The 14,944-nt window shown below is 51.6% G+C and overlaps 1 protein-coding gene across 4 annotated transcripts in view; it reads left to right on the top strand.

Annotated features, from left to right (window-relative positions):
* Positions 1 to 1,755: 1,755 nt before the first annotated feature.
* Positions 1,756 to 14,944, top strand: part of LOC149858715 (uncharacterized) — a 41,943-nt gene continuing 28,754 nt past the window's right edge. For 2 of the 4 annotated variants that reach the window (XR_016444016.1, XR_016444012.1), the window contains exon 1: positions 1,756 to 2,058. The gene's annotated coding sequence lies outside the window, so the exon portion shown is untranslated. Of the gene's footprint in view, positions 2,059 to 5,830; positions 5,961 to 14,944 lie in introns of those variants that run through there. The other 2 variants (XR_016444015.1, XR_016444014.1) reach the window with 2 other exon arrangements.

Raw genomic sequence — 14,944 nt, 5'->3', positions numbered from 1 at the left:
GAGGCCCAGGAGGCGGGTCATTAGGCAGCGAATAATTAAAGACTTGTGGAATAATGTGCAGGTTTCCAGATCCCAGGGAGGCTGGGAGGGTGGAGGGGGTAGGATGGGGATGGTATGGTTGTTTCTATAAACATGTGGGGATTCAGCTGGAACCCTGCCCACCCCATAATCACCAAAGCAAGCTCCTTCATTATGTTGTCACGGTACCTCTGCATTCCACCCCCCCTCTCCACTTCTTATCCGCATCCTTTCTGGGGGAACTGGCTGAACAAGCAGCTGGGTTGGGGGAATTGGGCCCATCACCTGGGTCTTACCCAGCTCCATCCCCTGTTGGATCTTTCTGTGTGCAGGGCCTCTCTCTTACAGCATGTTCACACAGCAGATGGGCACTTGGCCCAGCTTGGGCTTCAAGGGGTTGCCATAATACCAGTGGTAAGTCATCCTCTTCCTTCCCAAGATGCTTTGGATTGTGGATGCTGGACAGAGCAAAGCTCCTCTTGTCTTCCTGTTCAGTCAATGGAGAAGGCCACTCCAGCCCTTTGCAATACTGCAAGGACAGAGCATATGGTATGATCCTGGGGCAGGAAACACTGTGATGAACACACCACTGCTCTCTTTCCACTGGTGCTACTAGCAGGTGAACTAGAGACTTGAAGGCGTGCAGGGCTGGATTTGAGCTGGGGCAGCTGCCTCCATCCAGGGCTACATCCTGCTCCTGGTTCCAGTTGTGTAAACCCCATTGGTTCTGCTGAAGTCACTCCAGATTGAAATGCATGTAGGACTTCGGTGCCTCAGTTGAGCCAAGGGAAGAGTGCCGGGCTCCAACCTGGGACTTTGCCTGTCGTCTCGGTGTCATGGCATTGGACGGAATTGTGCCGGGACCAGAGCGGGCCTGGTCCTGGGTGAGTGAACAGGCTGTGGGGGAGTCGTTGCTCCCCACGCACAGAAAGCTCTGAAGTGGGTCATCTCCTCAGGCAGTGGATATATTACACTTCCCTCAGCACTCCCATGCCATGATGAGGATCCCTTGTCTTTCAGACTTTCTCACTAGGAGGGTAGTAAAGCACTGGAACAGGTTATCCAGGAACATTATGGAATCTCCATCCTTGGAAGTTTTTAAGACCCGGCTGGACAAAGCTTTGGCTAGGATGATCTAGGTGGGGATGATCCTGCTTTGAGCAGGGAGCTGGACTAGATGATCTCCTGAGGTCCCTTCCAACCCTCATTCTCTATGATTCTACGATTTCCTACTCACACCACTTCAGTGCCCTCACACCGCCCTAATCAGCCCAGCCCCAGCCAAGGGTCCGGTCCCACCCATCCTGTCCTAGCCACTTTGTCCAGTGGATCTGAAAGCCCTGCCGGCTTGGAGATCTAGGCCAGACTGGCTGCCAGCTCCCCGCCCTGCCCTTGACCTGCCTGGCCCCCTGCTGCTGAGGTTCCCAGGCCCGGGTGGAGCTGGGGACACCCTGTCACAACGCAGGGAAGTGGACGGGGTGGAAATAGCTGCAAGTTTGTAGCATCCCCAGCGGCTGGCGCTCCGAGGGTTAAAGTCTGCTTCTTGGCAGCCTGTCTGCAACCCCCCCTTCCCTCCGAGATCCAAGAACGGCCTAAAAAAATATCGGTCTGTAGGGCCCACGGCCAATGAGAAAAGCCCTGGGCTTTGCAAGCGGCCAATCCCGTGACACCATCTGCCCTGACATGACCCCCCCTCCCCGGCGCCCCCCGCCCCCCGCCTCCCGCAGATGGGCCGGGATGCCCGCGCCTATATAGTTTATCCGGGCAAGCCGCGCCGGCAGGGCGCGCAGGCGGGGATCGCGGCGGGGGGCGGCGCAGGGCGCCCGACTGCCCCGAAATAACCTCCCTGCCACTGTCACAGCCCGGAGGAGAGACAACTTCACTCCCCGCCCCACCAGCCCAGCCCAGCCCAGCCCAGCCCTGCCTGCCTCCCCCGGCGCGATGCTCCAGCCCTGCGCTCTGCATCCTGCAGCCACCCCCCCCCCAAAAAAAAAAAACAAAAAAACAAAAAAAAAAAAAAAGATCGGAGCCCCCCAGCCGGTGAGTATCTCCCGCTGTCGGGTCGGCTTTGCTTCCCCCCCTGCGCCCCGAGATCACAGCTCCCCGCACCCCAGGCTGCCCTGAGTGCCCCGCAGCTCGGGGAGCCGGGGGCAGGCTGGTCCGGGGGAGCAGTGCGAAGCCCCGCTGGGGAGCACAAAAGAGAGGGGTTTGCTCCCGGCTCGTCCCCCTTGCAGCCTCGCTATGCCCGCATCCCATCCGCGCGGGGAAGCGGGGCTGGGGTCGCTGGGTGCCTGCTGCCGGGGCGGGGGTTGCGGAGGAGGGGGTGGCGGGTGGCGGTTGCTGGTCCCGGGCGCTGTCTGTGCGCCTGTCGGTGGGCAGCGATCGGGGCAGGCACTTGTGAGAGATCTCGTCCCTCCCCGAAGCCGGCAGCGCCTTGGAAGTGGCTGGGAGATGTTGGAAAGGAGGGAGGGACACTCCCCTCTGCCGGGATCACAGCCCTGGCTGCAGCTGGGGAGCGGGGTCCAGGGCTGGGCTGGGTGCAGACAGCCCTGGAGCAGGGCAAGGGGCACTGATGCAGCTGGGATGTGTGGGAGTTTGTGGCACCCCTTGTTTCGTGCTTCACAGGCTGGCTGGATCCCCAGCCTGCAACACTGGTGGGTGGTAGGTGCAGCCCAACAGCTGATGTAACTGGGTTCCTCAACTTGGTGCTGGACTCGGGCCCTGCCTGCCTGCCGGGGAGGTTTGGAAGGGCACTCACTCACTGAAGAGCAGGGATGGGGGTTATATGTGAATGGGGATGAGGGGGGACAAAGAGAGGGATCCTTACTCCCCAGGCTATCCGGAGTGTCTGGCCCTGTCACAGTAGGGAGGATGAGGGAGAAATGCAGTGGTGCCCTCATGCTGCGGGGATCACAGGAACAGCCCACAATAGCTCTTCGTCCTCCCTGAGCAGGGTGGGTTGGGATCCGGCTACCTGAGGCTTAAGGCCGGGGAGGAAGAGTGGAGAAACTCCAGTAGTGTTAGGGAAATCCTCCCTGCTTGGCTGGGAGTTCAGACAGTCCCCTTGGCATGTCTGCTAAAGAGACTCCCTGTGCAATGAGGATCAAATGCAAGGGCAGAATGCAGTGCTCTGGAGAAGGTTTTGAGGCAGATTTGGGCAGGTACAGCCCGGGGTTGTAATATGCTGCGTGGCAGGAGGCACCCTAGGGAGGGGGGCTTTGGAGGTAAAAGAAAGCAGGAGCAATGCCAGTGAAGTACATGGAGCCACAACACAAAGCTGGTGCTAGAGCAGAATTGAGCCTAGGATGTGTCTTGCAATTAATAACTGTGGTCACTAATATTTATTGGGAAACCCTGGTCCTGGTCCAAGAGCCCACTGGATTTCCAGTCACAGTAACCCCCATTCTCTATAGTTATGTCACAGCTGGGGCCAGATTCTGAGCCTGGGAAGTGACTTTGAGGGTTTTTTGTGTTGTCTCAGCTTCTGACATCCCAGGAAGCCAAGAGTAGCTCTGATGGCATACCATCAATGAAAAATGGGGAGTAGAGAAGCCTGGGTCTTTTAACTTGTCTGGTTACCCGGTTGTGACTGGTCCTGTAGCAGGACCGGTATGACTGGAGTAGCTCCTTGACTTTTGGAGGCTCTCTCTGCAGGGTTTGGGGATCCTGCAGCAGGAAAGGCATTGTAAGAGCACAGCGCGATAAGGATATGTTTCCCCCTGGAGCTAGGCTCACGGCTGGCCCATTGTTCAACCAGCATTAGTGCCTGGCACTGCTGCTGTGGCTTCTGTTGCAGGGTGTGAGTTTGCTCATGCCCATCAGAGTTTGGGAGTACCAAGGGGGTTTGGGCTCTTCTGTTTTTCCTGGCATTGTAAGGCGAGGTCTTGCTGAAGAGGCTGTGGGGCCATACAGCTGTAGAGATGGGGAGGCAGCCGGGAAGGGCAGAGGAGGCCCAGTTTATGGACAGGGAAGCCTCAGATTTCAGTGATGTGGGAACCTAATGGTGATTAGAAGTAGGGAATAATGAGCACATTTACAGAGGTGCCATGTGGGACAGATGCAGCGCTAGTTCCTCTGGGCACTTCTGCCTTATTTCTGGCATTGCTGGGGGTGGGCAAGTCTCCATCAGGACCTATACCCTTCATCCCTTATTCAGTATGGGATCCTATGCTTTGTCAAACCTAGAGGTCAGCTCTACAAAAGCAGCTTCTGACCGCCCTGGTAAAGTTATCCAAGTTCTCCCTACCTGAGGGTCTCAGTACACTTCAGCAGTGGTAAAGCCCTTGTGGTGAAAGAAGTTGTAATTTAAAGATGCCCCCTAACTAAAGAGACTAAGTAAGCTGATAATTGGGAGATAGTTTCTCAGTGAAGTAGTCAGTTAGAGCCAGACAAAGGTCCTGTTGGAGTTGCCTACTGCTCTACAATTAAAGTTGATTGTTTAGTTTTTCTTATTTACTGAATGTGTTTATTGAACCCCACCATCACTGCAGCACTGACCCACTCATCTTCCAGAGCTGGGGCCTGAGGAGAGTCATAATGCCAAGACTTGGGGACTGGCTTCTAGTCTATGCTCCCACTGGCTTACAAGGCTGTAGGGGGAATGGGCCCTGTGGCATTCAGGTTCAGTCAGCCTCCTTTGGTAGGCCTGGGAGGTTTCTAAGCCTGCCTGCATGGACTTTGGGTGGGTGGATGGTAGTGGTGGGGCAGGGGTCTTGTCTGATTATCATGTGCAAAAGGCCGCAGGGCAGACATGCTGCAGGCACCGTTAGAAAGGCCCTTTGGGAAAGGGGACCTTAAAACTCAGCCAGACGCAGCAGCAGTCCTCTCTGCGTTAATCTTGTTAGCTTGATTTATGCCCCTCCCTTACAAGTCATTCCTAGCCAGAGACGTTTCCTTTGTGTGCCAGTGGGCAGCAATCTTCCAGGGGACAGGGAGACAGGACTTTATCATCCTTCTCCTGTGTCAGGTCACATCATGGAGGGGAGGGGATACTGGGTGAAAACCAAGGGACCTGGCTTCTGGGTGACACTGGGCAACTCCCTTTGCCCCATTTATGCCTCATTTCCTCTCACCTGCTTTGTGTGGAGCTTGGAGATGCAGGAATCAGGAGAAAGGACCAGGTGTTATTGCTATTTTCCATTCTGAAACCTCCATTGCTCTAGGGCACCCCTGTTCAGGGAACAAAGGGGTGAGCTGGACAGAGCTACAGCTTCTGTTCTTAGGTGGGATGTAGCTGATCATTTCTATGGGTTTCCTCACCTAAGTTGCTGCCCATGTACAGGTGTTTTGCCCTCTTGGGGAAAATGAGCTAACCCAAACCTGTGGCATGAAGGCTACCAGTGGCACAAGCAGCCTGTGTGGCATGTGAAAGATCAAGGAGGGGACAGACAATAGAGTAGCAGGGAGCAGAAAACTGAGCAGCAGGTCAGGCAGGGAGCACAGGCAGGGAGCATAAAGCAGAGCAGAAGATTAATCAGGGAACACAGGGCTGGGAACAGCAAGCAAAGCAGTAGATCTGGCAAAGAACACAGGGTGGGGAGCAGAAAGCAGAGCAGCAGAATAGGCAGAGACCACAGGGCAGGGAGTAGAAAGCAGAGCACTGAATTGGGCAGGGGAAAAGGATTGGAGTGGCATGCAGGGATGGCATGGGGCTAATTTGTGGCCTGCATGGTAAAATGGTTGTGTACCCCCCACTGCCCTAATTCATAGTATGGCCCAGGAAAGGGGTTAGCCTCAGCTCTGCTACTGCCCAGCTAGGTCACTTCCCCTTTCTCTGGGTAATGATGCTTACTGTTTTTGTAAAGTGCTCAGAGATCTACTAATGAGCAGCAGATGAAGGGATCATTCTGTGGAAAGCTTCCTGTGCCCACAGCCAAGAAGTGAATTCAGTGAGATGATTCTCCACTGCCCTGCACCATGCTCAGTGGTTTTCCCCAAGCAGGGTGAGTGCATACGTGTGACTTTTTGGACATGGGCTTGGTGCTCCCTTTGCTGGTATAAATAACTGCACAAAGTACAGGGCAAGTGGAGGCACAAGTTGGCGGCTACCGGAGCCCCTGCTGTGGTGTAAACATTAGTCTTCAAAGCACAGAGGGCCCTTCTCCCTGTTGTGACAGAATCATAGCTCCCAACAATGTCATTACAATGCTGTCAGCTTGTCGCCAGACCCTGCCTGGGGGGAATCACAGACCTGGAACAGGCAGCTCCTTCTCCTGGGGTGGGTCTCACTGCGAACCAACGAATGGGTGGGTTAGCATCTTTATGGATAGATTTGCAGAGTCTGGAGATGTGTGCATTTGCCTCTCTGTGGGTTAGCAGGCCTCACACCTTCTCCATTCCCTCCTGGTATAGGAGTGACAGGCATCTGCAGGCTGGGAGATGGCTGTGTAAAGTCACTTTGGTGGGTCTTGGTACTGCGCTAAGTACAAAGGTTCCAGCCCACAACCGCAGGTCCCCATAACTGGCCCCCTCCTTGGCTGTCAAGTATGGAGACCAAGGTCTAAAAAAGAGCCCAGGAGACTGCGATGTCCCCTTCCCTGATCGTGTACTCAGCAGTCTATTCCCTGGGAAGCCCTGTGTGGTATCGCCAGGCAGTACAGGCTGGGAGCCAGAGAGAACCACAGGCTCTGTCTTGTCCAGCAGCCTGAATAAAGAATCTCCTTTGTAACTGTCACAGCTGACTGTAGGCTAATCTTTACTATGACTTTGCTAAGAGGCGGATGCCAGCTCAGAGCTAAGGCATGGGAAACTTTGTCGGATGATGCCTATAACCCCTGGGGTTATACATCTAGATTCACACGACCAGAAGGAAACAAGATTATCTAAGTGGCACAAAAGATGGAGGACTTTGCTTTTTATGACAGATTGGTTTTGCTAACTTCCAAGACATGATCAGTCCAGAGAAACGGAGCTGCTGGGGAGCGAGGGCTATTAGCAATGTGAAAGGGTGACAGGTTCAGCTGTCAGATCACAGGAGTAATCTACATCCTGGTCTAGAAGGTCAGATAGAAATGGGAGTCAGGAACCCTGCCTTCCATTCCCAGCTCACAGGAAGAGACTGCGCTAAACATTCCTGCTACCAAGAGAGCCTGCAAGGCTCGGTTCCAAGAGGCTTAATTAGACTCCTAACAACTCATTTACTCTGGAAGAGGAAAAGGCCTGTGCTTTAAGTGACACCTTTGCGATCCAAGTGAATGGCAGCCAAATGCCAAATCTCTCTCCAGGGCATTGTGTTGGGCTGGTGTGTTCTGATTTGCACTGGGAGGAGATGGTGGGAGAGGAGGGAAACTGTTGAGGAAGGGTGTGGAGGACTGGCTCCGTTTTCCCCAGGGTTCCAACTAGGTCAGTAGGCAGCCAGGTATTGGCTCCCCTATCTCAAGCAGCTGTCTTGTTTCCCAGCCTGCCTTTAAAATAGAAAGTCAGTCTCTAGGTGTCACAGTTGCAAAGAACACTTTGGTGTCATACTGAGCACTGTCTGTCTTTTTAAGTCTACCAAGAGCCTGTGACCAGAGTTTTGAGAGCCATGGGCTGCCCAGTCAGTCTCAGATTCCTCAGCACAGATTGTATCACTGTCAACCCAGTTAACTCTTTCACCTGCCTACAGAAGGAGGCAAGGAAAGGCCCTGGTCTGCATGTGAGGGGTGTCTGACTTTGGTGCCTTGGCTAGGCAGTGTTGTGAGATGCCCCTGCTGATTGTTCTTCCCCAGTCAAGAATGGAACTGAGCCCCAGGGAGACTAGCCAAACCCATGCCCACCTCCTCCTCACTGCAAACCCCATCAAGTGCCAGGAGTGTGATTTCACATTTGCACAGTCTACTGCAAGCAGCCTCACATTTTGATGACTCACACCAAGGGAGCTAATTCTGTGAGTAGAGTTTCCAAGGGTCCTGCTATTCCTCCCCCAACACACACTTGAGCACTAGTTTTAGTTTTAACCCTATCTCTGGAGTGAGCAAAGTAGGACAGGACTTTGAGCATGCCTAAGTCTCAGCTCCAGGTTTTGGTTCAGGTCCATTTCAAAGCCTTCATAGTAAAGGCTGTGGGTTTCTGGGGATTGCTTTTGGGCTTTCCCTCTAGCTTGCTCCTTCAGCCTTTTGGCTAGGAGCAAATGAAACTAGGGGGCATCTGAACTCCAGGGTCTCCAGGCTTGGGGCTTGCACATAGGGTGCGTGCCATGGATTTGGAAGTATCCAAAGCCCCAGACTGATAAGTCTTGGAGGTAGGATACTTGCTGGTGGTAGTGCCACACGGACTTGAATGACTGAGCTGTGCTCAGTCCAAATTTGAAACTAAATTGGGTACTGATTTGGCCCTGGAAATTACATTTTATTAAAAAAAAAGTGGTCCCAGTTATTCCACTTAGCTGACTGTCCTCATCCCCAGGGTTAACCTGGCTGGGGGGGACAAGGGGCTGACCCCTCACTGGCCAGCCTTGTGAGTAGAGGACAGCAAAACATTGTAAGGACAGCCTTGGGCTGCTTCCCCTTGCACCTACTGCACCTGGGAATTGCAGCACTGGAAATGTACAACCCAGCACATGCAGCCTCTGCAGTGCATCAGCACTCCAGGGCTGTGTGAGGACACCTGAGGGCTGAGCTGAGGCCAGGCCTTCCACCTGAGATGCTGTCCAAAAGCTGCTAGGGTGGAACATGTGGGCTCTTTGCGGAGCTCTGTGTCATCTCTTCCAGGTGCTGTTCAAGCTGGTGTCAGGAGCCCAGCACCTGCTGGCATTGCCCTGACTGTGGGAGCCAGGGAGGAAAGGGAGTTTGGTAGCAGAACTTCTCCTCCAGAATGTCATAGATTTTATAGACATTTGGGCTGGAAGGGACCCTGGAGGATCATTGAGTCCAGCCCCCTGCCCCAGGGGCAGGAAGTCAACAGGGATCATAGGATCCCAGCAAGATAAGCATCCAAATGTGTCTTGAAGGCATTCAAAGTACCCTTTGAACAGGGATGTCCTGCTCTGCACCCTCTCAAGCTTCTCAACATCCTTTTTGAATTGTGGAGCCCAAAACTGGACACAGTACTCCAGCTGCGGCTTCACCAAGGCTGAGTACAGTGGGAGAATGACATCCCAGGATTTGCTTGAGAAGCATCTATGGATGCAAGCCAGCATTTTGCTCGCTTTACTGGCCGCAGCATCACCCAAGTACGAGGCTTGCAACTGCCCTTTAAATATGAGTGGGAAAGTGCCATTTGCAGTGTCATCAGTTACAAAGGATCATGGTACTTGGGAAGTGACTTTCAGAGTCTTTTCTACCCAACTGAATCATTATTTTAATAACTCAGGAAACTTCACTGAATAAACCTTCCTGAGCGAAGTCAGGCATTCCAGTGGTGTCACTGGACCTGGGGATAAATTTGCCCCCTTGTGTCTTGATATCAAAATATATAATGAAGATGGATGGGAAAGAAAATCCTTTTCTACCATGTATCTTAAACATTGCTGTGCATTGTTAAATAGGGATATATTTCATAGCATTTCAGTGGTGTAGCGATCTCATTGTGAGACAAAGAGAGAGAGAGAGAGACACTGGGACTTAGATGCTGCCATGGGGAAAGGCAGGTTGCCAATAGAAAGATAGATGAGCATGGCTGGCTTGATAGATAGATGGATGATATAGAGTGCTACGGGATTCTTTAGAATGAAAAGCACTAGAGAAATTTAACCTCCTGTGATGACTTTTTTTAATGACGGAAGGATGTTAATTTGATTCCAGGTCATTTTCAGAACAATGTAATGATGTGTCAAGTACTGTTTGGCTGGGGTGGAAAGCCTCAAATAATGCAGTAAGACAGGGTTTAGAAAATCTGGGTTTCCTCTGCAAAAAGGGAGTGATTCATCCAAATTCAGAAGAGCAGTCCCTCTTCCACCCTCAGAATGAAAGAACCAAAACTTCTTCTGCATTTAGAGGAAAGAAATGTCTATCTGGAGAGAAAATCTTTCTCCTGTTTCAAGATAATATTAATCTATATCTATGGGATTCCACTTGATCTGAGATCTAAGGGAGAAAAGATTCCACTAACAAATAAAACATAGTCCATCCTCCCCTTCCACATACACACTAAACACACAGCATGAGGAAAAGGAGTTCTGGGTAAAAACTGCACTGTTCACCAAGAAAAACCAGATACCACTCCATAGCTTAGGGCAGTGATTCTCAACCAGAGTGCCACAGCACCCTAGGGTGCCTTGAGATCCTTTCAAGGATGTCACAGGGAGCTATGCAATGCTAGTGCTATTAGATATACAAAGATGATTCACAGGATAAGCCCAGAGAGGTCAAACAGGAATCTAGGGTGTTAAAAACACCCTAACCTGTTGTGGTTTTTCTGAGTTTTTTGCAACTGCTCTATTATTTTTCTGTGATCAAAAGAGTGAAAGTGCAGAGCTGGCATTTTCTGAAGCATGCCTTGAGTCCAGTGAAGGGTGCAATGAGTCCAAAAAGGTTGAGAACCACTGGTTGAAGGGCAATTAACGGTGGCAGAAAGGGGTAGGGTAAAATGCTCACCCTTTGTCCCACAGCCTTGTGGGAAATCCTGCATTAGAACAGGTTCTGTTGGCTTTGATCTGCTGTTGATGGTTCTGATGGGCAGTGGAGGTACGACTGGATGTTTGTATTGGCATGAAAACCCTAATGGAAGCCTGGAGGTACAACTTAGTAATTAGCACCAAGAAGCCTCTGTGCATTCGCTACTAGCCAGGCAGTCGAAAAGTCACAGGCCCTGCTTGCCAGGTAGAGACATCCTCAATCCTAGGATGCTGCACCTTATCTGAGGCACCGGCCTGACTGCAAATCAATGAATGAATGATGAATTCGCTTCCCAGTGAGCTCTAGAGACTCTGGCAGAACCCAGCTCCCTTCAGCAGCATTAGAGCAGAACTGAATTTTCCCTGCCTGCCTCAAAGCACACGTAGCGACTCACTGAGGCCTTCCCCTCCATGGGGCCTCAGGGCAGACTTGTAGCTGAAGAGCCAACCCACTCTTCTCTTCCAGAAGTTGGGGGCAATTTGCGGTTGCAGTCGCCCTTCCTTGCCAGCGGTCAGCAGGGTACTTTTCAGTCCAATTCCCTAGCGCCCGCCCCTCTCCTGCCCTGAATCTTGGGGCCCTGAAAGTTATGGACGTGGTTGAAGAAAATGTTGTTCTTTTCCCTCTCCCGGCAGCAAGGATGCTGTGTGCACTGTTCACAGAAGTTCAGCCAGCGTTTAACGCAGTAAGAGCCAAGATCCTTTTTGAGTGTCAGGGAGACGGGCTGTGTGGGCTCATCCATTGTCAAAGCTTCTCTTTTAGCCCCTATCTCCTCCCCTTCCCCACTATCCTGTGTCATTCTCATCCAAGAAAATCACACAAGGCTCCAGGCCACCCATCTGAGTCCTCAGCACCCCTGAAAGGGGTCCCCACTTTCCACCCAACCTGGACCTAGTGGCCAGAAGAGCTAATACAAGCCCCCTAATTCAGTGTAAAATCCAAGCTAAGCAGGGAGTCTTTTGGTAACTTCCAGTAACTGGGAGGAGGCTGGGATCTTAAGAGGGAAACCAGCTGCCTCTGAATGGGTTTTTCTCTTTTTTGGTACCTTTTAATTCAGCTTCTGACCAAGGCCCTGGGTTTTATTTTTAGCAGGGAAGCTGCCATAGTGAATTGCACTCGGCGAGTGGAACTGAAATTGGGGTCTGGAGCTCAGCCTCTCCGCAGACATATAATTACTGCTCCTTTGAGTTTTATTTATAGCTCTGAGAGGTTTACTTAAAGGAACCCGCCCACTGAAATGCGCTATAAAAAGGAGAAATGGCCCCTTATTGGAGGCCCACATAGCACTTTTAAAGAGACAGGGGTATATTTTTTTTTTTCTGGTGGCTGACCCAGCCTGTGTGGAGCATGGTCTGTTACCTCACACACACTCGAGCACACTGACGCTCTTATGAAGTCTGACAAGCAGCTACAGTCACACCCCCACACACCCAGATCCAGAGTCACACACTCAAACAATCTGACAGACATGCAGTCATTCCTCCTGCCCCCGCACACAGAGAACTCGTTACACAGATGTATGGTCTGCAGACACACACACACACGGAGTCACAGAGGATCATGTGAGCACAAAAGCACATTCAGGCACAGATGGCCACGATGCGCATGACATTGCGTGCCCTAAATGAGCATCTGAGCACAGTTCCTATATCGCAAGGGCCTTTCTTTAAAATGCCCTCGCTTGCCGTGAGCTCCCAGAAAGCACGCAGTCAGCAATAAGAAAGGAAAACAATGGTGAGAATCCAAGTATCTTTCAACACGCCTGAAAAGCTTCCACTGCCAAGTGGAAATTCAGGGTGTTTGCTTTGCATTTTGGCAGTGAAAGTGTGTGACGGGGGTTGGGGAATGGAGCTGCTTGGAATTTCACTGTAAAGATTCAGAGACTTCAGTAGGTTGGAAGATCTGGGCTGAGTTTTGATGGGAAAGTTCACTGAGTTCTCCTAGATCTTGAGGTCCAATGATCCATTATGCTGTGGCCTGCAACATAACAAGGAAACCTCCCTTAGTCACTTCTGTATCAAGCCCTAAAATACCATTTGAGCTACTGCGTTAAAATTTGAAAGACATGCAGTTTGGATTTAGAGGTGGCAAGCGATGAAGAATCCACCACGTTCTGTCAGGCCGATCCCCATTGTGTCCTAACAGGGCCATTCCCAAATGAAAACCAGTTTGAAATGGAATTCCCTGCTGCTATTACAGTAATTTTATTCCATTTTTTCCCCCAGAGCTGTACCCACCATGCTGATATCATCCCCCTCCTGGCTTTAGGCAAAGAGTGCAGTGAGAGAGAGCCCCTGCCCCACAGACCCTGCAGACTAATTAGACAAAACATTTTCTGGCATGCCCGAGAGGTTTTTTGCTGGGGTTTTGTTTCCTTGCTGGTTAGCTTCGTAGGAGAGAGGAAATGGGGAAAGATGCCAGATAAAGATCCCTGCCTATAAATAACTTTTTCGTGTGCTTAGCTGGGGGTGGGGAGAGGCCGGGGATCATGTTGGAAGGCAGTACATGCTGCCTGTATCACTACTGAAAAAGCAGAACAATGTGTCCAACGGCCAAGAGGAGACAAGCCAATAAAACACTGCAAAACGTTCAACTGTCCAGTGGATATTGTAACATGACCAAGATAAAAAAGACCTTCTGCTTCATAAAATATGAGCTGCTTTCCCCTATGACAAGGAGGGCAAGTGTGTCTGTAGGGTTGGCAATATGGTCTTTTGGGTGGAGAGGGGGAAGGGAATAGGTTGAAAACAGTGAGGGGAAGAGACAGGATGAAAGCCAGAGAAAGGGAATGTGCAGATAGAGAGGTAGACAGTGAGTGAGAGAAAGGGGAGAGAGGAGGAGACAGGAAGGGAAGAGGTTGGCAGTGTGATGTGCATGTATAAGAGTGACAAATGCTGGGAAGGAATGCACAAGACAGAGGCAGAGATAGAAAGAGAGAGTGTGGAAGAGGCAGAGGGGAAGCACTGCATGATGTGCAAGAATGTGCGATGGAAAGAAAGAGTTGGGGGGAGAAGACTGAGATGTGCGATGAGAGAGCATGGAGAGAGATACAGAAACAGGGAGGGAGCATGTGAAGGAAAGAAGAGCTGGAGGGAGGGAAGCCCTAGACCTGTTAGAAACACATGTAATGATGATGTTTAAAGGTCAAGGGAGGAGCTGGCATGGGGCGGGTGGGAGAGGGGCTATAACAGGTGTCAAGGTCAGGAGACCCGGCTAGAATGTCCCAAAGCTATTACACCCGTGACCTCCCTCCCCCCACCCCGTGCAGCCGCTCCCCGAGTGCAGGTGCTGGGAGCTGACATGTGAGTAGCCCCGGGTGCTAAGAGAAGCCAGCAGTACCACTCAATCCCCTGTCACTCTAGCCACAATGGGGGCCTTTGTCTGCCTGGCAGCTCCCAGAGCCTTTCTAATGCTGCTAACTAGGCTGGGACGACACAGAGGCAGAGAAGGACCTTTAGTAACACAGGCTGTAGCTGCCGTTGATCTCCCCCACACACACACAGCTGCAGGGCAGCGCTCATGAGCCTGTCCCCCAGCAAGTCCTGCTTCTCAGGTTTGTTTGTCCCTAGTTCAACAGGATCCCAGAATATGGAGGTGTGGCTCTTTGCTTTGAAGGGGACGCTACAGAGCAGGGGCAGGCAATTATTTTGGGCAGAGGGCTGCTTACTGAGTTTTAGGAAGCCATTGAGGGCTGCATAACAGGCAGCACAGGGCAGATAAATACTAATTTTCTAAATTTTTTAGGGGCCCTGCAGGCTGGATAGAATGGCCTGGTGGGCCGCATCCGGCCCCTGGGCTGCATTTTGCCCACCCCTGCTATAGAATCTGTGCCATTGCAGGGTGACTTGCTCACCAGGGCAGTGAGTTACTCTTCACATGCCCAAGGAGCGTGAGATCCATTCACTCTACTTCAGGAGGAACTGCTCTTCATAAAGTAAGAACTCCATGCCAGGAAGCAATTTACTATTTGCTCACTAGAGAGTAAGGGCAACAAATTCCTTCACTTTATACATCTTTATGGCACTTATGTATCCATATAACTGCTGCTCTTGGCACTTATAGACAGCCTGTTATTTGGTGTAGCTTGATCTAGCCTGATGGTACTCAAACTCTGGCCTTCAGGCCAACATATCCTTAGGCCTAGAAATTTGGGGGATCAGTGGCAACATTAATTGCCATGCTGTCAAATTTCCAGACCCTTGGGGGGCCCCGTGGGCTGGATAATGTGGTCCTGAGCACTAGGTCGTGCAGGTGTGCAACTGGACTGGCATGTGGGGTTGTTCCATAATGGGATCTGGGTGCATGGGGTCACACTGTGTGCAAAATTGAGCCAGTACGTAGGGTCAGACTGGCGTGTGGCTGAATCTGGCACGTGGAGTTAGGGTGGCACAGGGTGC

The sequence above is a fragment of the Crocodylus siamensis genome, chromosome 8 (genome assembly GCF_052110815.1).
Source record: "Crocodylus siamensis isolate JL-2025a chromosome 8, ASM5211081v1, whole genome shotgun sequence".
Classification (NCBI taxonomy): domain Eukaryota; kingdom Metazoa; phylum Chordata; order Crocodylia; family Crocodylidae; genus Crocodylus; species Crocodylus siamensis.
The sequence above is the reverse complement of the archived record's forward strand: the minus strand, read 5'-3'. Positions and strand labels throughout refer to the sequence as shown.